The sequence below is a fragment of the Cryptomeria japonica genome, chromosome 11, assembly GCF_030272615.1.
Source record: "Cryptomeria japonica chromosome 11, Sugi_1.0, whole genome shotgun sequence".
In the NCBI taxonomy this organism is placed as follows: domain Eukaryota; kingdom Viridiplantae; phylum Streptophyta; class Pinopsida; order Cupressales; family Cupressaceae; genus Cryptomeria; species Cryptomeria japonica.
Window position 1 is genome coordinate 99,334,648 of NC_081415.1, and position 23,444 is coordinate 99,358,091.

Genomic DNA, 23,444 nt, shown 5'->3' on the forward strand with positions numbered 1-23,444 from the left:
ACGTACAAATCATGGTGTTATGTGGTATGGTTAACCCCCCCCTCTCAATCATCCATCGGTTATTATAACAATTGGTACTAGAGCTTTGGTCCTCTTTTGTAGAAGCTTAACCACTTGAGGTAGATCCTATGGAAACTAATACTTCAAATCCACTAGCAACTATTTTAGAAGATAAATCCCTAAGTTTGATGGAGCAAATTATGGGATATGGAAAATCTGAATGGAGATTAATCTTATATGTCTTGGCAAGGATATTTGGGAGATCACTGAGAAAGGATTGTTGGAAAATGCACACTCCAATGAGACATTGTAGGTGATTTAAGGTTTTGTCATTGATGGCAACCTTACAATCCTATGACACCGACAAGACAATTTACCAGCACTAGCAACGACAGACTCTACACCGGCACATAGAACACCGATAGTGAAAGGAAGTATACCGACACCCAGACCGACAAGAATTTTGTTTATAATATATTCTGTAAATTATTGTAAAATCATTGTAATCCAACTTGGCAAGTTGTAAAATGACTCATATATATAAGAGATCATTGTAGAACATTTTAGTAATGAAAAGTAAGGAAGAAGATAGGCGAATTAAGGCAGACCTATTATGCGAATTATAGGTTAAGGGTTTATGTATGAAGTAGAGCTGAAACCGGTACTGGATCTGGCATAGTAGATGCTATTCTGAAGCAGTACAAGACATTGGATTTATATAATCCAAGTTTGTAAGTCAGTGAGACTTCCCATTTTGTAATTGAGTAGTGAGCTCTAGGCACTTGGCCTTCTTGCATGTGTAGGCCCCTCTTGTAGCAGTAATATTCTCTTATTGGCCAGTAAGCGAATATTGTGGGTCACAAATCCCACCAAGGTTTTTCTCACACCAGGTTTCCTCGTTAAACTACTATGTTCTGGTGTGTTTTTCATGTGGTTGTTTTTATCTCTGTTTATTGCATTATTTCTTGTTTACCATTATACAATATTGATATGCTTTACAAGTTTTAAGTTAAGAAAATCTTATAACAGGTTAGATACTGATTCACCCCCCCTCTGAGTATCTTTGGGAATCCTAACAATTGGTATCAGAGCTTGGTCCTCTATTTTCAGAAGCCTAATGGCTTGAGGAAGATCTTGACACCGGTAGAGATGGAAAAATTGATGAAGCAATTAGAAGGAGCTCTCTCAGACTATGATGCAGAAAAGTTGAAAAATATCAAACTTGAAGATGATCTAAAAGCTGCATAGGATATTATTCAAGCACTTCAAGAAAATATTACCATTACAAGAAACAAGAGAAGAGAACTTTGTGAAAAGATGCAAAATGAGAATGATGAAAAGGAAACTCTTAGTGATCTAATGAATAAGCTAAAATAAGAAAACATGACAACAAAGAATGAGATACAGGATATGACTATGAGATTTTGTAAAGATATTGAAGATAAGAAGAAGAATGAAGAAGATCTAACTAGAAGACTAAGTGATGTCGCAAATGAAAATACAAGACTTAGTTATGAAAATGATATGTTGAAAACAGATCTGATGCATGCACAAAATAACTCAAATGAACTCATGAGACAGAAAGGTATCTTGGAAAGAGAACTGGATAATACAAATTAGCACAAAAAAAAATTCAAGAAAAGCTCAGAAGAACTTGGTGACTTGTTGAAACATCAAAAACATAATGGTGACACTTGTGGCCTTCACTTTGAAGTTGGTGAAAGCTTTGGTACTGCAAACACAAAGGATTAAGGAAAACCGGTAAGACAACCTACTGCTTATAAATTTAATGGCAAATACTTTAACTATAACAAGTATGGTCATAGAGCAAATCAATGTAGATCTAGAAATTATCAGAATACCAATACACCCACCAGTCAAAGTTAAAAATGCAACAAAGTTGGTCATAATTCAGAGAATTGTAGAATGAATGTAAGATGTTATGTTTGTGGAAGATTTGAACACTTATCTAATCAGTGTAGAACACAAACTGGCATAGGATATGGAAAAGATATTCAGAAAAATAATGTGACTTGTTATGCTTGTAACAAGATTGGACATATTGCTAGATTTTGTAGAAGCAAGTCCTCAGAGGTAAATAACAAATGTCCTAGTTTGAAAGGTAAAGAAAAAGTTGAAGAGGTAAAGTAGGAATTCTCAAAATAATGGATCAGGAAATCAGAGCTAAATGGTGATAGGAATACTCCTCCACTGGCAAAACAGAGTAACACTCCACCGGTAGGAGGCTCTGCATCTAACTGAAGAAAATTCCTTTGAGGGTTTGGCAATCAAATGTGAAACATTCTATTATTCCCTTGGTTGATGGTGAGAAGTTGAAATTACTTCTATACCAGCAGATAAGTTAAGTCATTACTTAATCAACAAGCATTAAATGTGGTGGTTGGCAAAATTAACATTATAAAACAATGTTTTGGCTCCATTTTCATTTCACCGAGCATTCAAACCTTCGAGAGCACGAAAATTCCAGAGCAAAGGCATTCTGAGAAAAGAAGTGAAGCAATTCATCAAGCAATCATTCCTTAAGGTAGATAAAGGTATTTATAATCATGGCTTCTTCATCTATCCCTAAATTCATTGCAAATCCCACTGTTGTCAAAGTGATTAAATGCCCTAGACCCATATTTCAGTTAGTTCCCAAAATTGCCAAGAATGATGATAATGTTGGTGCTTTTTCTCAAATCCTTAAAGGAGTAGTTTTTGCTGAAGACCCTAGAATGTACATTCATTGTCACATAGAGGAATTAGGTGATGAGGAAATCAAGAGTATGTATAAGTCTGAAATTTGTGACGAATCTGGTAATGTTAAACCTGAACACAAGATAGTAGAAACCCTAGGTTTCACTGAAATTCTCAGTATCCCTAATTTTCCTAAGGATGTTATAAGGATAGTACTAAGCAGGGTTCATGGTGCATTCTTCTGGTTGGACTTAGTTCACAAAATCACAAAAGAAGCAGTAAAAGTTGTGATAGGGTTACCTTCCACTGGTAACAGACCTAATAAAACAAAGAAGGTCTCAAATGACCTAGTGATTAACCTAACCGGCGCAACATCTGATAAAAGATCCTTAAGGGTAAATGATGTAACATATATCAATGTCAGATTCATCAGTATGATCTTAGGCTACAAAACCACACATGCAAATAGGTTAAACTCAGTCTCTAGCCTATACATAAATAGTGCCTATGACATAATTAATGATAATGCAAAAATAGATGGGTGTGAATGGCTTAAAGATGAGCTAATTGACAATTTTGGAAAGATTAAGAAAGACAAAAAAGGGGACATTCAGATTTGGAAACCTACTTGTCTATCCAATGCTACACATAACCAAACAAGTACCCGATATCGGTAACAAAAATCTTGGTTTTGAAATACCGGTAGGAAAATAGTTGTCAGATTTACTAAACAACATGGGAGATAATAGAGAAAAGAACATAGATGAGTATTTTTAGGCATTGAAGGCCCAGATGAAGACCAGTTTTAGATTGTCACAAGAAATTGTAAACAAGTATAAGGATGAAATTTGTTTTGTTATAAAGAAGCATGAAATTTGGATGGAGGTAGTTATCCCAAGAACCATTTGGGTTACTAAAATGGGTTATGAAACTGATGACCACATCATAGAAACATATGCAAAATCCCTCTTGGAAGCACCTAAGGAACCTATAGAAAAGGTATTTGGTAGTGCTGAGAATATTGAAAACCAAATTCAATCAAAGAAAAGGGTTAAGAAGGTTGAAGCAACAGTTAGAAGAGGATCCAGGAAAGCAAAAGCTATTAAGGATGATGTACTCAAATAAACTGGTATTACTGAAGATGAGTTAGAAGCACTTCAACCGGAAACTCACCTTTCACTGGTTGGAAATTCTTCGGAAAGTGATATACCAGTTGCATTCAAAAGAGTTGTGAGAAAATGGAAACCTTCACCGGTATCTACACCTTCTCCTAGAAGAACTAGACAGAAACAATAGGCAGTAAGGCCCATAGCTAGGAAATTAACTCCAAAGAATAAGTTAACCCCTAAGAAGAAGACTCAACAAACCATTGCTCCAATTGACAAACTTCGCAATGAAATAACAGAGGATGGAAAGCTGAAAAACATCAACAAATTATATGACTCATTATCAACCGATGACAAGGAAAAAGTTGAAAACAGTGTAATCCTACACTTGGATATTTACAAGAAATTTTTTATGCAAGTTGTGGATGAATTACTGGAAGAACTTCTCAAAAGACTTGAAGCTAGAAGGCAAGCTATTGTAGAGCTTGATAAGAAAATAAAAATTGAAAAACTACTTACTGTATATCCTATCAACTCACCAAAAGAGATAGATGATCTAATCTCTAAGGCTAACTGGTCAGTATTTTCAACTGCACACCAGCATGTAGCACTTATGGTTGGTAGTGTGAATGAGGTTGCAGAGGGAATAGCTAATGCATGGGATATATTCCTTGTAGAGAAGGAAAAGCAGGAAAAATATCAAAATCCTAAACGCATCAAAGTATACCAAAATGATAAGGATAAGGGAAAAGGTAAGGTTGGCGGTCCACCCAACATAAAAATAAGAGATAACTTATCCCCACCACCTCTAGATACTCCACCGATAGTTACCACTGACAATCAACTGGCTAGTGAGAGTATGGATGTCTCACATGACGACACAAATCCAGATTTTGAGGTGTTATATACAATGAACATTGACACTCAGAAATTCAATATTGTGGTAGATAAGGATTCAACAAGGAAAACAAATAGCACAGAAAGTAAACTGATAGGTGACAACACTGAGAAATAGATAGAGCAGTAGGCTCCCTCACAACAATAGGTTCATGTAGAGACAGTGCCACCGACAACAACTGAGCAACCCAAACCTTTTCTTAAAGAAATGCAAACACAAATTGACCTACCAGAGGTCACTACAAGCAAAGAAGTTACTCCCACCAGTGGTATATAGATTGTTGGTTCTTCCACTCTAGATTTGAAATCAACAAATGTTATAGAAGTTATTTTGGATTCTATCAAGAAGATAATAGAGTGTAGTTCACAAGCATACAAAGAAATTGATGACACAATTCCAATTTTGAAAATGATAGCACCTAAGTGCAATGTAGATAATAAAGATTCTTTGAATCAACTTGACACTTTGTGTAAGTATATTACTAACAACATTGTGACAGTTGAACAAATAAAAGAGGAAGCATTCAAGGAGATACTAGAGAAGGAAAAAAATAAATTCTTTGAAGAAGAAATAAAGAAGTGTACAAGACAATTTGACACTCTTTTACCAGAACTATGTAGTACATTGAAGGAATTTAAAACCTTTTAAAGAGATACATGTAAAAACAAACTTTTTGATAGTAGATATAGACCGAAAGATCAACAAGATATAGGAAGAAATAAATCAACTAGCTAATAATTTCATTAATTCATCTGAACCATTATCATTTTTTTAGTAGAAAATAACATGTTTTGAGGATGAACTTCTAAAGTTGGAAAGCGAAAAGGAGAGAATAAAAGGAAAGGCTAAAGATCTAAAATGGAGACTAAATCCAAAATTGGACTACCTCGCCTCCGTAAGAAAAGAAATATCTTATGCTTTAATTCAAGGATAGAAAAAACTGGTAGAGAAAATGCAACACCTCACCAGTACAATTCAGAGGACAAAGGCTGCATTAAAAGATAGAAAATGGTTGATTAAGAGCCTGAATCTAGTACTAGCAGATCTTTTTTAGATTGTAACCAACTGGTTACAAGGATAAAACAGGAAACCACACTCAATTGACACTTTGACAACCTTTGTCATTGATGCCAAAGGGGGAGTAGTGGAATGAGAAAAATAACCAGTAAATGACTCATCGGCTCAGGGGGAGCACATATTCTTTTGCTACACAATTTTTGGCAAGACAATTCTAATAGATTCTTTTTTATGACACTTTTTAGATTTTTCTCATGAGTGTTGCCATCAATACCAAAGGGGGAGATTTTTGGCAAATGCACACTCCAATGAGACATTGTAGGTGATTTAAGGTTTTGTCATTGATGACAACCTTATAATCCTATGACACCAGCAAGACAATTTATTGGCACCAGCAATGACAGACTCTACACTGACACATAGAACACTGGTAGTGAAAGGAAGTATACCGGCACCCAGGCTGACAAGAATTTTGTTTATAATATATTTTGTAAATTATTGTAAAATAATTGTAATCCGACTTGGCAAGTTGTAAAATGACTCATATATATAAGAGATCATTGTAGAACATTTTAGTGATGAAAAGTAAGGAAGAAGATAGGTGAATTAAGGCAGACCTATTATGCAAATTATAGGTTAAGGGTTTATGTATGAAGCAGAGCTAAAACCGGTACTAGATCTGGCATAGTAGATGCTATTCTGAAGTAGTACAAGACATTGGATTTATATTATCCAATTTTGTAAGTTAGTGAGACTTCCCATTTTGTAATTGAGCAGTGAGCTCTAGGCACTTGGCCTTCCTGAATGTGCAAGCCCCTCTTGGAGGAGTAACATTCTCTTATTGGCTAGTAAGTGAATATTGTGGGTCACAAATCCCATTGAGGTTTTTCCCACACTGGTTTTCCTCGTTAAACTACTATTTTATGGTGTGTTTTTCATGTGGTTGTTGTTATCTTTGTTTATTGCATTATTTCTTGTTTACCGGTATACAATATTGATATGCTTTACATGTTTTAAGCTAAGAAAATCTTATAGCCAGTTAGATACTGATTCACCCCCCCTCTCAGTATCTTTGGGAATCCTAACAAGGATACACACCTTATGATCCGACATTTGGAAATCCTGCTCCTGCAGACCTGGACAAAAATATTGAAAATGATTGCAGAGCTAGAGAAGCCATCTTGTGTGCACTCACTGATCAGAAAATCATGGGATTGACTAATAAATCATCTACAAAGGTTATGTGGGATAAATTGCAAACTTTAAATGAAGGTGACCCTCCTGTCAAAATTGCTAAACTTGATGGTTACCAGGTAAGATATGAGAACTTGAAGATGGAAGACAATGAAAGAATTGCTACATTTATGGAAAAAGTAAATGAGATTGTCATGGGAATTCAATGTTATGGAGGATCTATGAGTGAAATGGAAATAGTTTCTAAAGTTTTGAGAACCCTACCATTGGCTTATAAGATGAAGGCTATTGCAATTAATAAATTGATAACAATGGCAAACACTTCAATTAACAGATACATTTTGGTTGGAAAATTATTTGCTTTTGAGCTTGAAGAATTTGGACCTTTTGGAGCTGCAAAATTTGAACCTGCTTTTCATGCATCATCATCATCTACCAGCAAAAGTTATTGGAAAGCCTTATATGTAAAAGAATTGGAAGATATGAGGAAAGAGGATGGAGAATTTGAGCAACTTGAAGCCTTATTTTCTAGAAGAGTACCTAAAGGACCGATAGGAAGAAAGTATGAAGGAAAAAAACCTTTTAAATATTTTACATATAATAAGATTGTTCATTTTGCATATAGATGTTCTAAAAGGGATGCAAGATTTGAAGAAAGAGTTAAGAAATCATTTAAGCCTAATCAGAAAAAATATAGATTCAAGAAAAACAAACAATGCTACATAGCAGATGAGGAAGGAGTAAGAGATGATTCAGAGGATGAACTGGTAGGAAACTCTGCTAGTATATCCGACAATGGAAAGGAATGGGTGTTCTATGCTTTAAAGGAAGATGAATCAGAATCGGATATCACAAATGAAGAAAAGCCCTTGGGAGGAAAAGTTGAAGACAAGGATGAATGGGTAATTGATAGTAGATGCTCAAATCATATGATTGGAGATAAAAAAAAATTGTCCCTACAAAAATTCAATGGTGGTCAAGTTAGATTTAGAGATGAAAAAACATGTATGATCAAAGGTAGATTTGGAGATGACAAAGTAGGTATGATCAATAACAGAACTGGTTTGGAGATTGCAATAGGTACTCAGACTATAGGTAATATCTTTCACTTGAACACTGGTAATAAGATATGTTTGATTGCTCATATTGATGAGAGTTGGTTATGGAATAAGAGCTTGTGTCACATTAATTTTGATTGTATTGTTAAGATCAGATCAACAAAGGCAGATAGAGATATACCTAAGATTATAAAGCCTCATAATCCGATATGTAAGGAATTTCAATTGGGAAAGCAAGTTATAACTTCTTTTAAGAGCATACATGAAAAATCTAATGATGTGCTTGATTTGATTCATACTGACTTATGTGGTCCAGCAAGGACAAGCTTTCAAGGTGATAGATACTTCATGGTAATAATTGATGATTATTCTAGAATGATGTGGGTGGCTTTTCTAAGGGAGAAGTTTGAAGCTTTTGACAAATTCAAGATCTTCAAAGCAAAGGTGGAAATAGAAATTGAATTGAAAATCAAATGTCTAAGATCATATCAAGGTGGTGAGTTCACTTCTCATGAATTTAACAGTTATTGTGAGATAAATGGAATTAGGAGACAATTATCTGCACCGTAGACTCCTTAGGAGAATGGAGTAGTGGAAAGGAATAATATAACCATTTTGGATGCAGCAAGAACCATGATGGTGGAAGCCAAATTGCCTCACATCTACAGGAGAGAAGTAGTGAGTATAGCAGTCTACACATTCAACAGAGTTCATATCAAAGGTGAAACTTGTAAGACTCCTTATGAATTATGGTTTGAACATACACCTATTGTTAAATTATTCAGAATTTTGGAAGTAAATGTTATATCAAAAGGGATGATTCAATTAGGAAGTTTGATTCTAGATGTGATGAAGGAATATTTCTTGGATATTCAATTTAGAGCAAAGCATATAGATGTTATAACAAAAGATTGCAGAAAATTGTGGAGAGCGCAAATGTGAAAGTGGATGAGCAATACAGAGATCAATCTATATCATATAGAACCAATAGTGGAAATGATCATAACTGAATCGGCAATGCCTCAACTAGTACAAGACATTGAGATAGTTATAGTAGTACAATCAGAAAATTCAACTATGACTGATGATTAGAATAGTGAACCTGAAGTTCAAAAGACACCAAGGTATGTAAGGTTAAATCATTCTGAAGATCAAATCATTAGAGATAGGAAAAAGGGTGTTATGAAAAGAAGAAGACTGGCAAATGAAGAGGTATGTCTTATTTCTCAAGTTGAACCGACATCTATTATTGAAGCTTGTAAAGATAAACATTGGTTAAAGGCTATGGAAGATGAATTAGATTAGATAGAGAAGGATGAGACTTGGACTTTAGTTCCCCGACCTAAAAATAAGAATGTTATTGGAACTAAATGGGTTTGTAGAAATAAACTAAATGAGGATGGTCAAGATGTAAGAAACAAGGCTAGATTGTTTATAAAGGATATTCTCAAATGGAGGGAATTGATTATGGTGAGACATTTGCACCTGTAGCCATAATTGAAGCTGTTAGACTATTTCTTGCCTATGCAGCATATAAGAACTATAAGGTCTATCAAATGGATGTTAAATGTGCATTTTTGAATGGTGAGCTTGAGGAAGAAGTATACATTGAGCAGCCTGATTCATTTTCACTGAAAGATGACAAAGATATGGTTTGTAGGTTAAGGAAAGCATTATATGGACAGGAACAAGCTTCTAGAGCTTGGTATGCAAGGTTGGATAAATATCTTTTGAAGCTTGGTTTTACTAAAGGCATTGTTAATAGTAATTTATATTATAAGATCAATGATGATGATATTCTAATTATTGAAGTATTTGTTGTTGATATCATTTTTGGAGGTGAAGAGAAATTGTGCATGGAATTCTCTAATAATATGAAGGATGAATTTGAAATATCTATGATTGGGGAAATGAGATTTTTCTTAGGTTTGTAGATTACTCAAACTAACAAAGCTATTTTTATCTGTCAAACTAAGTATCTAATGGAATTGTTGAAGAAGTTTGGTATAGATAATTATAAACCGGTAAGTACTCCTATGGTGACAAGTGAGAAATTATCTATCAAAGACACATCTGCACCGATAAATTTGACAAGGTATAAGTTAATGATTGGTGGATTTTTATATCTATCTCAGACTAAACTAGATATTATGAATGCAGTAAGTATTATTTCAAGATATCAAAGTAATCCTAAATAAAATCATGAATGTGCAGTAAAGAGGATATTCTGATATTTGCAAGGAACAGAAAAATATGGCTTATGGTATTCTAGAGATAATAACTTCACTTTATGTGCATATACAAATTCAGATTGGGTAGGTGATACTGATGACAGGAAGAGCACTTATGGTGGAGCTTTCTTTCTTGGAAAGAAATTGGTTTCATGGATCAGCAAAAAATAGTCATGCATTTCTTTATCTATGTAGAAGTTGAATATGTTGCAGAAACAACTAATTGTACACAAGTCTTGTGGATGAAGAAAATGTTGAAGGATATCAAGGTAAATTATAGTGAATCGGTAGTTATCTATTATGATAACTTTGCAGCTATTGACATGTCTAAGAATCCAATATTTAACTCTAAGACTAGGTACATATCAATAAAATCTAACTTTTTGAAGGACAAGGTGGAAGAAACAGAAGTCAAATTGGTTTATGTGAACACTAAAGAACATATTGTAGATATATTCACTAAACTGTTGTCTAAGGAATCATTTGAGTATTTGAGAGATAGGTTAGGGGTATCTACCCCTCTGATAGAAACTTAATTGATGGAGCAGTGCATCAGTCTGGTATGCATCACCAACAATATCCTTTGCTCCGGATTGATGTAGTGGTGCTAATACTCAGGCGGGGTAGTCAGCTTTTAGATTCTTTGGCATTGATGTCAAAGGGGGAGAGTTATATGTGAAAATAAAAAAAAATTATGGGAGAGATTCGGATTAGATTCAGACTGGACTACACTCCTCGGGGGGAGTTGCTAGGATTTTTTAGTTTTTCATTGTTATATCTTCTATGAGAAATGTTTGGAATTTCTTGGCACTTAGATGTTTTCTTATTCACATCTAGTGTTGCCATCAATGCTAAAGGGGGAGATTGTTAGAAATATGAAGGAATTGATTATGTGTTGCATTGATGTTTTGTCATTGATGTCAACACTAGCTATTGTGGCTGGCTACCGACAAATAGGTTTTGGTTTCCAAATAGAAGATCTAGTGTTATCGGTAGAAGGGACTATCTGTTGGACACTTCCGACATGTTTGGATCAATGGAGTATATTTGGTTTTATGTGTTACATGTTTCTAGATCATGTTTTGGTCAGTTGGTATTGACTTGGTGATCGGATTCTATCATACACTCTAGTAAACCTATACTAGTAAGGGTTTAAGGTTTTACCGGCATAGATTTTACTGAGAATCTTTGATAGGATGCATAAGTGGTGATTGTGTGGCTTCTAGATGGAATTTAGGATGTTGAAGATGGTCTTTGTTCATGCCTCGACTGATTGGAGACATCACTTTTGTGAGGTGGACCTAGATTAGGTCTGGTACCTATCTAGGTTATTGAATGGTATCATGTAACGTGTTCTCTATACATTACTGGGATGACTTATGGATTGGTTAATGTTGTTTTGGTCTAAAGCCGACATGGAATATCAATGTAATGTGGATATATGTAATGATCTTATTGTAATATCTTTTAGGTGGCTAACCTAATTGGTTTAGGCCTTAGGGTTTGTATAAATTCATGTAAGATCTCATTGTAGATCATGGCAGTGAAATGCAATGTGTGAATAATATAATATCATTCAAGCAGGAGATTTGGTCAATCATTCAAGATCAAATTGGGTTTAGGTAAGAGGTCAAAAGCCTTCGGTATTGAGCTTAATGGGGACTATAATTAGGCATGGTAGATGCTATCATTGGTAGTTCATTCTTATGGATTGTTGTCCAATTATACTGAGGTGGTTATAACCTCTCTATAGTCAGTGAGACTCATTTGTAATGAGAAGTATGCTCTAGGCAGTGTGCCTTCTTGCATGTGCAAGTCCCTCATTGTATCACATACTTTCTGCAGAAGTATTATCTGGCCATGGGTAGGCTTCCCATCGTCATTTTTCCCTTTACTGGGTTTTCCATGTACAAATTATGGTCTTTTGTGGTATAGTTGCATTGTGTTAATTATTTGTTTCATTCCTATGTTTTATTGCTTAGTGGTATCTATTTCTGATATTCTCGTATTCAATGTTTATGTGCTCGGGTTAAAGGTTATAAAGTGGTTTGATTAATATAATGTATTGATAACCCATTCACTCCCCCCTCTCAGTTGGTGGTTGGGAACTCCATCTCAAGTGTTCCTCCTTGAGAAGATGTAACAAGTGGTATCAAAAGAGGAGATGAATCCGGTAAATACAAGGAAGGAGACCTTGGACTTCGGGTCTTTTTGTTTGCAATTTGGAAAATAAACTTTCCTGGTCGGCCTAAGGTCGGGAAAATCAGTCTATCAGCCCTAATTGACAAGTATATAAACTACATTTTCCTCTTTCATTCGATATGATGGAAAAAGCGTGGAAATTATACTCAAGCATTCAAGCATTCAAACATTCAAGCATTCATTCCAAGTCTCCATTCAAGGCTAAGTGTTGCATTCAAGACAAGGATTCAACCATTGAAGAGGAGATCACATACTACATGCTACATACAACATACAAACATACAACAAACAACAACATCTAAACCTTCACACATAAGGATACAAACCTCCTTAGAACAAGGTATTAGTACTTGTTTTACATTACAGACATTTACATTTACAGCACTTGCTCATTTCTTAGTTAATTCCAAAACCGGGGTTTGACCTAATGGCAAACCGCTAATCCCTAACCCCCCAATCGTCTTCGCTTTTCTATGTGTAGGTTGCAGGTACACGGCTGAAATTGAAGATCTGGAATCCTTGTGCAGAGACGAACAGATCCCCCTTCGTTTCGCAGATTTTTCGGAGGACCGTGGCGCCGGGCGCCATCGTCCCGACAACTTTTTCTCAAATTTGCAGGACAGCGCCGTATCGACATTTTACTGCTAATTCCAGGTCCGCAACTTCATACTGTATTCCTATCTTAGTTTATAAGCGAATCTTTGTCACTTTCTATGCATTCCTAGCTTAATCTTCCTATCAACATTCTTTACAAAAGAGGGTAGCCTTGCTTTCTTAACTCTTGAAACACATTTAGCATCCAATATTGCATTGCGTGGGATTGGATCTTGTGGGTTTCAACCCCTCTTTTGAATGTAAAGTCTCTCCCCAAAGTGAAAACCATCAACCCTAGCGAACCTCCCTTCTCTCTCCTTGGAGTTGGAAGAGGGGATAGCAACTAGGGTTCGATCGCGATTTTCCGCTTTACATTTTGGTGAACCCGATGTGAACATCCTTTCTGATTTTTCATGCTTAGATCTGAAAAAATTGATTACATTTCCATGTTTGATCTTTTGCAAAATTTTAGAGGTGATTGCATAAAAACCCTAAAATTTCTTTTTAGTAATTAAACTTGTGAAATATTTAATTGTTAATGCTTGTTTCAGATCTGCCCTTCTATTACAAATTATCAATTCATATTTGTGCTTTAATTTTGAAAATTAAGTGGTTAAGTGTCAAAACCCTAATTTTTGAAACCCTCTTGATTCAACCTTTGTCCGACAATTTCACTGATCAAAACATCTCCAAATCAGCTGTAACTTTGGATTCCGCAATAAAATCACAATATCTTTCATCCCTGAAAATTTGGAAAAAAGTTGCGAGGACCATGTGCACTCCGAGCGCCATCGTCCCCAACATTTTTTCTGAAATTTCGGGAGCGAGATCTTACTGTATTTTCCTGCTAAAATCCAGAATTTTGGCTAATTTTATCAATTTTAACACCTTCAAAATTACAGTCAAAGTTGGTCTTGTGATTGCTTGGATTAAGGCTTTTAAACATTCAAAAATCATCGAAATTGAAATTTTGTGTCAAAATTGTGTTCTTACTGTCCTAAATCTGAAAAGTGTGTTTGCATTCATTCGAAATTTCAGTGCTTTATTCAAATTCTTACAATTTGTGACTTTTGCAATTAAGTGCTTAATTACAACAACTTTAATTTCCGCTTTCAAAATTGAATTTTGCGTGAAATTGAGTCAATTTTCAAATTTCAAAACTTGCATTGCTTTTGACATTCCCTCTAAAATCATAAAATTCAAAATTTCAGTTTCCCTCTCTTTTTCAAAATTCAAATTTTGCATTTTTCGACAATCTTGATAGGGTTCAATTTTGAATTTGCAACTTTAATTTGGCCTATCTACAGATCATAAAATCACTCAATTTTTTTAGATTAGCTTTAAAATCATCATACCTTTCATCCTTGCAAATTTCAAAAAAAGTTGCAAGGACCGTGTTGCACTCCGAGCGCCACGGTCCCGGACATTTTTTCTGAAATTTTGGGAGACTGTCGTGATTGCATTTAATAGCTTAAATCCAGAAGATTGGCTGATTTTACTGAAAATTGCTACCTCTAAATTCAAAACTTTCTCTCTCTCTCTAGTGCATGAGTTTTACAACAATAAGCCCTACTTACACTATTCCCGTTAGACGAAGTCGTAGAATTAAGTCTTTCCGAGGTGTAATTACCGAGGAGATGGAACCTAATTTGAATAGCCTTTTTAACGAGGACATGGGTAATTCCTCTAATCCTCCTAATGATGAAGAAGCTCTCCATGAGGTTTCTGAAGAACAAATTTTGAAATTGGATAACCAATTTGACGATTTTCGACACTGGATGTCTCAAGAATACCCCAATAGTCAAGCTCTTCCTTTAATTGAGGGTCTAAAATGTATGCTTCAAAGTGATAAGAATGGAATTGATATTTTGCGTGGTATTGCACACATTGTGGATTCGAATGTGATGCCTATGAAGAGTTGTGCTGAAACTTTAGGTTATACACAACCTCCTACACAAGTCAATCATTCTATTCCTTTGATGACTTCTATTGCTAGCATACCTGCCTTTACATCAAACATAATGACCACTTCTACACAAGACATTCCTCCTGTGATCACCAGTCATGGGGCAATCCCCCTTCTTCAATCAACCCTCTTCCTTCATTTAATCCGACTTCTTCATTCATTCCTTCAATGAGTGTTCCTATTACATCTTCACAAATGAACATGACGCAAGGGGGCAATTCATTTAACCATTCCATTCCTCCTTGTAGTGTTCCTCCTGTCCAATCATCTCCTATGACTAATTATCATAGAGTCCCACCACCTTACTCTTTACCTTCTTTCAATAACATAACACCTCCATCTCAATCTAACACATCTAATATGAACTCTTCGACTAAAGCAACCATTAACAATCTTGCACAAACTGTCTCTTCTTTACAGCAACAAATTGCCTCTATGAATCAATCTAAGTTTAGTGTGCCCACATTTGATGTTGCGAGCCCACTTTCTCTTGACATTGTCCGAGCTATTCCCCCTAAACATGTTGAAATCCCGCATTTGGAACTTTATAATGGTAAAGGAGATCCTCTAACAATGTTAAGACCTTTCAAACAATATGTACCGACTTTGCTTATGACCAAAGGTTGCTTGCAAAACTATTCACTAGAACATTAAGAGACAAAGCCCTACAATGGTATTGCTCGTTGCCTTCTTATTCTATTACTTCTTTCGAACAACTTGCAAATGCTTTCATTCAACAATTTCAAAACAATATAAGTCCTAAAGTTACTTTGATTGATTTAATGCATTGTAAACAAGGTGTTAAAGAAAAAGTGACTGATTTCATTGGTAGATATAAGCATTTGTATGCTCAAATTTCTTTTCCAGTGCCTGACAATGTTATTCAAAGAATCTTTATTTCTAATTTACAAAAAGATATTCGAGACAAACTTCTGTTTTCTGAGTTTACTTCTTTCCAACAGTTGTGTGCAACTCTTCACAATTATCAACTGACTGTGAGTCAAATGGAACAATCACATCCTATGGCTCCGAGTGATAAGGGTGATAGCAGTCAACAACCATTTGGGAAGTTTAAACTGAACAGAGATTCCATCAAATTCAATGAAAACATCATCAACAACAATGTGAATGCAGCATCAGGTGTGCCTCCTATTTCTAAATTTTTCAAGAAAGAAAGAAAGTATACTCCTTTGAATGAATCATTGCATAGTATTATGAATAAGTTATTGGAACAAAATGTGCTTACTCTTCCTCCTATAAGGCAAATTGATCCTGCAAAGATTACTTCACCTTATTTTGATAACAAAGCTTTTTGTCAATTTCATCGTCAGCCTAGGCATGATACTGAAAAATGTTTTTCTTTAAAGGGTAAAATTCAAGATTTGATTGATAATAATACTATCTCTATTTCTGGAGTGAATGATAAAGGCAATACATCTGTAGCTCCTCCTAACCAAAATCTTCAGATTTTCACTGATCCATTACCTTCTCATACCTCTAATGCAATTGAGGCTAATGATTCCACTCTCTCATCTGATGGTCTTGTGTCTATGACTCCAAATGTGATTAACTTTGTAGAGCAGCAAGAAAACCCTAAAGAACCTTCCATCACATTTGATTCCAGTGAAACCATTAGGGCACCTGATGGTCCTTTATACATAGTTGCAAAAGTCAAGAATACACCTTGCCGTGGAGTGCTTATTGATCCTTCGTGCATGGTTAATGTTATTACTGAAGAATTTCTTTTTACTTTGCAATTGAATCAAGTGATATATGACAAAATAGATGTGATTGTGAAACTATTTGATGCATTTTCTTCTCCTGCAATTGGTTCTATTACATTGCCTATGAAGGTCCATAACAAATCCCTTGATGTGAACTTTGCTATTATTCCATCTTCCGAACAATTTCATGTGAAGCTTGGCTATCCTTGGCTATCTTCCATGAAAGCTATTGCTTCTCCTATTCATAAGTGTTTGAAATTTCCCCATAATGGTGAAGTTGTTACTGTCAATCATAGTCTCTTTAAACCAGCTGAAAGAACTTCTAGCGTTCCTTTTGATTACTTTTGGCCTAAACAATTCCAATCTCTTCCTCCGCGAAGTGATCATCTTTTCAAATCTTATCAAAAATGGAAAACAGATATGATTCTATCTTTAAGTGAACCTAGAACACCTAAACTTGATATTCCTATTGTTCTTGAGAAGGAAGTTCTTCCTTTGAAAGATAAAACTAATGTCTTTCCTCAAGAAGATTCCCAACCCATCCCTATGGATGTGACTATGTCTATGCCTAATAAACCTTCTAAAAGTAGACCTATACCTCCTCGTCATGATAGACTTGGTCTTCTTCCTAAACCAAATATTCCTCCTTTGTATGGAGCAGTCCCTCCTCCTTCCTTTTATAGAGAGAAGAGACCTTCTTCTTCTCCTATTATCCAGCCTAAGAGACCACAACCTAAACACCCAAGTGATAAGGATGAGAACATTCCTCCTCCTCAATCTTCTCCACTTCCTACTAAGACTAGACAAAATCGTTCTGCACGTGAATGCCGACGAAAGCGTTGTCTTAGAGCTCAAGCAGCTGCTTCTCAAACTTTGCAATCTCCAAAAACACCTTCAACAAGCATTATTCCATTTTCTCCTCAGCCGGAAATTGAGCCTAAATCTCCTAAACATAAGATGCATGATGGTCTTGATCCTGTGCGAGTTAAAGACCCTATCTTTATAAATCTTGATGATGATATAGATGAAAATGTTATTCATGATGAAAATGTTACTCCTTTTGCTTCTGATAGTGAATATGAACTTGTTGATATTGATAACCATTTATCTAATGAATTTTCTAAAGCACTTATCCTAGCTCCTAGACAAGAACAATGTGGCTCGGAACATGAACATAGCCCTTGTTTGGATCTTGTGATAGCTCCATCTGCTATGTTGAATGTTCCTCCTCTAGCGTGTTCCCTGCCTTCCCGAAACATTGATCAGCAAGATCGGGGGGTAGATGACATGCTAGACTAGTTACATTAGCATAGCAGATTCTCTCCTCCTCTCTTGTGTTACTTCTTCTATATGTTATTCTCATTCTTCTATTTGTTGTCCTTAGTGTTGTCTACTTGAGGACGATGCAAAGCATTGAGATCTCTTTTGGTCTCTCTCATGTTGACTCAAAAGACACATGTGTTCCCTTCTTCTAGGTGACCTTCCTTGATTGGGGAATGAAGAACAATTATGCATACATACATATGATATATATACATGACTTATCATACAGCATACTGACCCCGAGGATAGCAAAGTCACCTCGTGCTTTGTGTTTTGTGTCTATTATCCTTGGGCTTATCTCACACTTGGGGGCTAAATCCTTGTGATAACGTGCTCCTTTCCTTTCTCATTTCTTATATGTATCACTACCTTAAAGCAATCACTCTCGGTGAGGCGTGTGCGATCGCTTTAACGTAGGGGGGCATACATCCCGTTCATATCTTTTCAAGATACTTGAAAATTTCTTAGCGAACTTAGCTTTGCCTTGAAAATTTTCAGTATTCCTTTTGCATGACTCATAGTGAGGGAACCTTACTACTAACAGTCATGGTTCTCCCTCGTGATCTTCCCTTTTACTTTGTCAATCGAAGTCGTAAGATCCTTAGTCCACTGGGGGCTTGGTGTATCTTGCCTCCTTGATGTGGTGAAATTCTTTCAATGATTGTTCCTTGTACTTTACCGGAAGTATGAGCATACATACTCCCGCTAAAGTGGGGCCTAAATGTAGCGTCCTAAAATTGCGACACTTGCAATTTCGACTGCATTTTAGTCTTCATGATGGCGATGCAACACGCAACCTGAATGGAGACCCCGAAGCCTGATTACGACACTGAAAACTGCATTTTTCAAGCACCTTGGCCTGAACCTCCTTGCACCCTGCTGTCCCGGGAGGTGGGACCAGAGCGCCCAGAGCCCTGGTCCCTAGGTCCTATTTTGGGCCCGGTCTCCTTTGGACTTCGGGTCTTTTTGTTTGCAATTTGGAAAATAAACTTTCCTGGTTGGCCTAAGGTCGGGAAAATCAGTCTATCAGCCCTAATTGACAAGTATATAAACTACATTTTCCTCTTTCATTCGATATGATGGAAAAAGCGTGGAAATTATACTCAAGCATTCAAGCATTCAAACATTCAAGCATTCATTCCAAGTCTCCATTCAAGGCTAAGTGTTGCATTCAAGACAAGGATTCAACCATTGAAGAGGAGATCACATACTACATGCTACATACAACATACAAACATACAACAAACAACAACATCTAAACCTTCGCACATAAGGATACAAACATCCTTAGAACAAGGTATTAGTACTTGTTTTACATTACAGACATTTACATTTACAGCACTTGCTCATTTCTTGGTTAATTCCAAAACCGGGGTTTGACCTAATGGCAAACCCCTAATCCCTAACCCCCCAATCGTCTTCGCTTTTCTGTGTGTAGGTTGCAGGTACGCGGCTGAAATTGAAGATTTGGAATCCTTGTGCAAAGACAAACAGATCCCCCTTCGTTTCGCGGATTTTTCGGAGGACCGTGGGGCCGGGCGCCATCGTCCCGACAACTTTTGCTCAAATTTGCAGGACAGCGCCGTATCGACATTTTATTGCTAATTCCAGGTCCGTAACTTCATACTGTATTCCTATCTCAGTTTATAAGCGAATCTTTGTCACTTTCTATGCATTCCTAGCTTAATCTTCCTATCAACATTCTTTACAAAAGAGGGTAGCCTTGCTTTCTTAACTCTTGAAACACATTTAGCATCCAATCTCGCATTGCATGGGATTGGATCTTGTGGGTTTCAACCCCTCTTTTGAATGTAAAGTCTCTCCCCAAAGTGAAAACCATCAACCCTAGCGAACCTCCCTTCTCTCTCCTTGGAGTTGGAAGAGGGGAGAGCAACTAGGGTTCGATCGCAATTTTCCGCTTTACAGGTTTCACATTATGTAACATGTTGAACATGAAATGCAACAAATTTGTGTCACAAGATCCATAAAATAATTCATATTGCATAACTATTACTACTAGAACCTTTGTTACCTTTCTACTGTTCTACATTAAATGCTTAAAATGATGTTCATGGCGATTACGGTTTTGTGTTTGTTTTTTGTCTTAGTTGGCTAGTAAACTGAAGTTGTTGTGCATTTAAAATCTAAGTTGTCCTCTATTTATTTGTCCATGTCAACATCAAGTGTGGTCAAATGGTTGGTCAGACTTGTTTAATGGTTATCGCTAGCTTGCAAGTACTTTATCATCAAGTTAGTTTAAGTCGCGAGCTTGCGACTACTAGGAGATTTTAGATGCTAGCTTGCAAGATGTTTTGCACTTGACCATTTTATGTTGCAAGGTTGTGATTGGGTGTGATTTTATGTTGTCACATGATCGCGAGGTGTTCGTGGTTAAGTCATTTTAATTTGAGATCATGCAATGTAGTTGGTATTGCAGCTTAGTTGGTTTTGCTGCTTGCTCATAGGTTTTGAAGTTGTTTAGCATTTTAAGTTGCGATCTGGCAACAAATAAGTTTTGGTCTGATTTTGTGGTCATCGCATGCTCGCGGGTTTGTAAGTCTTAAGTCAAAAAGTGTTGCGAGCATGCGATGGCAGTTAAGTGCCTTGTTATCATGGGATCGCAAGGGTTTAAGTCAAGTTAAGTTTCGAGTTGCGAGCTTGCGATGAAATAAGTTATTTTGTTAGATCAACGGTTATCACTCACTCTTCAATTCCTTTCTTGATTGTTATAACCGGTTGAGAGTGTGCGATTAAAGATGGGGATTGACATCTGGATTTGTTTGTCAAGTTCTATAAAAGTTTTGACATGATCGAGCCGAGATTTTGACATTTGTACAGTTGCATTAATGCATTTTATCAGTTTAATTGAATTAATGCCATACTAGCTAGTTCATGCAAGTGTGGCAGTTAATGAGACTTGGTCACTTGAGACAAGTGACAGTGCCCAAATACCATTTTAAGTTGTGAGGTTGCAACTGGGTGTGATTTTATGTTATCGCAATGTCGCGAGGTGTTCACGATTAAGTCATTTTAATTTGCGGTCATGCGATGCAGTTAAGTCGCTTGCTCATAGGTTTTGAAGTTGTTTAGCATTTTAAGTTGTGATCTGGTGATAGGTAAGTTTTGGTTTGATTTTTTGGTCATTGCATGCTCGTGGGTTTGTAAGTCTTAAGTCAAAAAGTGTTGCGAGCATGCGAAGCTAGTTAAGTGTCTTGTTGTTGTGGGATCGCAAGGGTTTAAGTCAAGTTAAGTTTCTAGTTGCGAGCTTGCGATGAAATAAGTTGTTTTGTTAGATCAACGGTTGTCGCTCACTCACAAGATTATTTGAGGATTCGTAAAAGGGGTTGTGAGCTTGCAATTAAAAGGATTTGGGAGCATTGTCGCTAACTCGCTAACACGTGGACTTGTTTGTCAGGTTCTGTAAAAGTTTTGAATGCCAATCACCAATCAATAGAAGGGCATGAATTCAAATTTCACTTGAGTACTTTAGTTTGAAGTTTGAATTAATGTCATTATGCCATAGTAGCTACTAGCTAGTTCATGCAAGTGTGGCAATTAATTAGACTTGAGACTTGAGAGAAGTGATGGTGCCCAAAATTCAAATCGTAAATACCATAAATTGCATGATCAAGCCGAGGTTTTGTATAATTGCATTAATGCATTCCATCTTTGAGGTAATCTAGTGAATTGAGCTTTGCAACAACGTTGGAGAATTCAGAGTGTTGGGTGTGAGAAAATTTTAGAAAATTGGTTAAGTTTTTCTCCTATAGCTAAAATGAGCCAGGTGATGAGTGGTGCTGGAGGTTCCAAGACCAAGCCCAAGCCCAAGTCCAAGGCCATGACAAGTGGAGAAGGTGGACCTAGAGGTTCCGAGGCTAGTGCCAGTGCCACTGAGGAAACAATGGTTAAGAAATACAAAGATGAATTTGTAGATTTGATGCCAGGGACTTCTGTTGCTTTAAATACAAATCATTTGGCATGGAGAGATTTATGGAGCCAATGCAAAAACCCTATCACACTTAATATGACTAGTTCTGCTCTGTTTCATTATTTCTGGAAAAATAGGGTTAAGGGTGTCCCGATGTCAAATTCTTGGGATTTAAATATGACAAAGTTAATTGTGCTAGATGTGTATGTTGATGTGGATTTGATCAAAGAGTTGGGAAAATGCTATTGCTCAGTATCTAGGGTAATCAGAAGAAAGAACCAGTCTGCCCTAGTTTCAATTAACAGAGATAGCTTTGTTGAAGCTTTCCAGATTACTGGTGTTGCATGTACAGATATAGATTTGGAGCAGATTACAGAGGATTATGACAAATACAAAGGTGTTATCAAGAAGCATGTAATGCCCAGATACATGCCTAGGGTGAATAAGAAGCCGGTTATAATTCTAGAGAGTATCAAACCACCATTTGACATCACACCTTTCCACCATTATATGCATTGTACAATCTATGGATTATGCAGAGTGTTGGGTTTTGATGGAGTTTCAACAGTGTCAACTGAATTACTGATGATGGCTATGGACATTCAACACCTATATGTTAACAAAGATTATGATTATGTGGGCTATGTGGTTGAACACATTCATAATGCTCTAGTTGAAATTCAGAGTGGTGCACCTAGCCCTACATTCAAGCATTATTCATTGCTGATGCATTTAATCTTGTTCTATAATGTTGAGTTCGTGGATAAAGAATTGGAGCTTTTCAAAGAAGAATTTGGTGTCTTAGTGCCAATACAAAGATGGACTCAGGTTTGGGACAGTAGTTCTCCCCATTCTTCTTTCCTTTTCTTTGAAAATTGGATTGTTTTGCCAATTATGGAAATGCTAGGAATAAATAGGGAACGATTGTCAATCAATGTTAGGAGATTTTTGAGACCTTACCAGTATGTTCCAAACTTTTATGGAGTTTATCTGGCAATTGACCCTAGTTGAAAAAGAATACCTTGATAAACATAGGAAGGGTACTTTTCTTCCTAGGCTTTGGGTTGTGTCTGATTTTACCATTGGTAGGAGTTCCTTTGATGAAGTAAACAACTTCCTTAAATAGTATAGGTTGGTTAATGTTGTGTCTAGATTCTGTGATCTGGAACAATTTATTAAAGTTGCAATGCCAAAAATGACACCTTGGGCCACAATAAAGGACCATGAACCATTGGATGATGAAGACGTGGTTAGAAATTTGCTGAGAAAAGATGAAGTACAAGAAAGGAGAAGAAAATGGAAAGATTTGATGAGAGTTGAAGCATAATTGTTGGCTGCTAACCCTAGTTTCTAAGGTTTTTGCCCTAATAGACCGTACTTGGAGAGGATTAACAAAATACTGAGTTTATATGAAACTCTGATGGAACAAATGCCTCAAATTCCAAAAGTGACTGCTTAGTAGCAAGACCCCCAAGATGGACATTCTTCACATGGAAAGAGGCCACT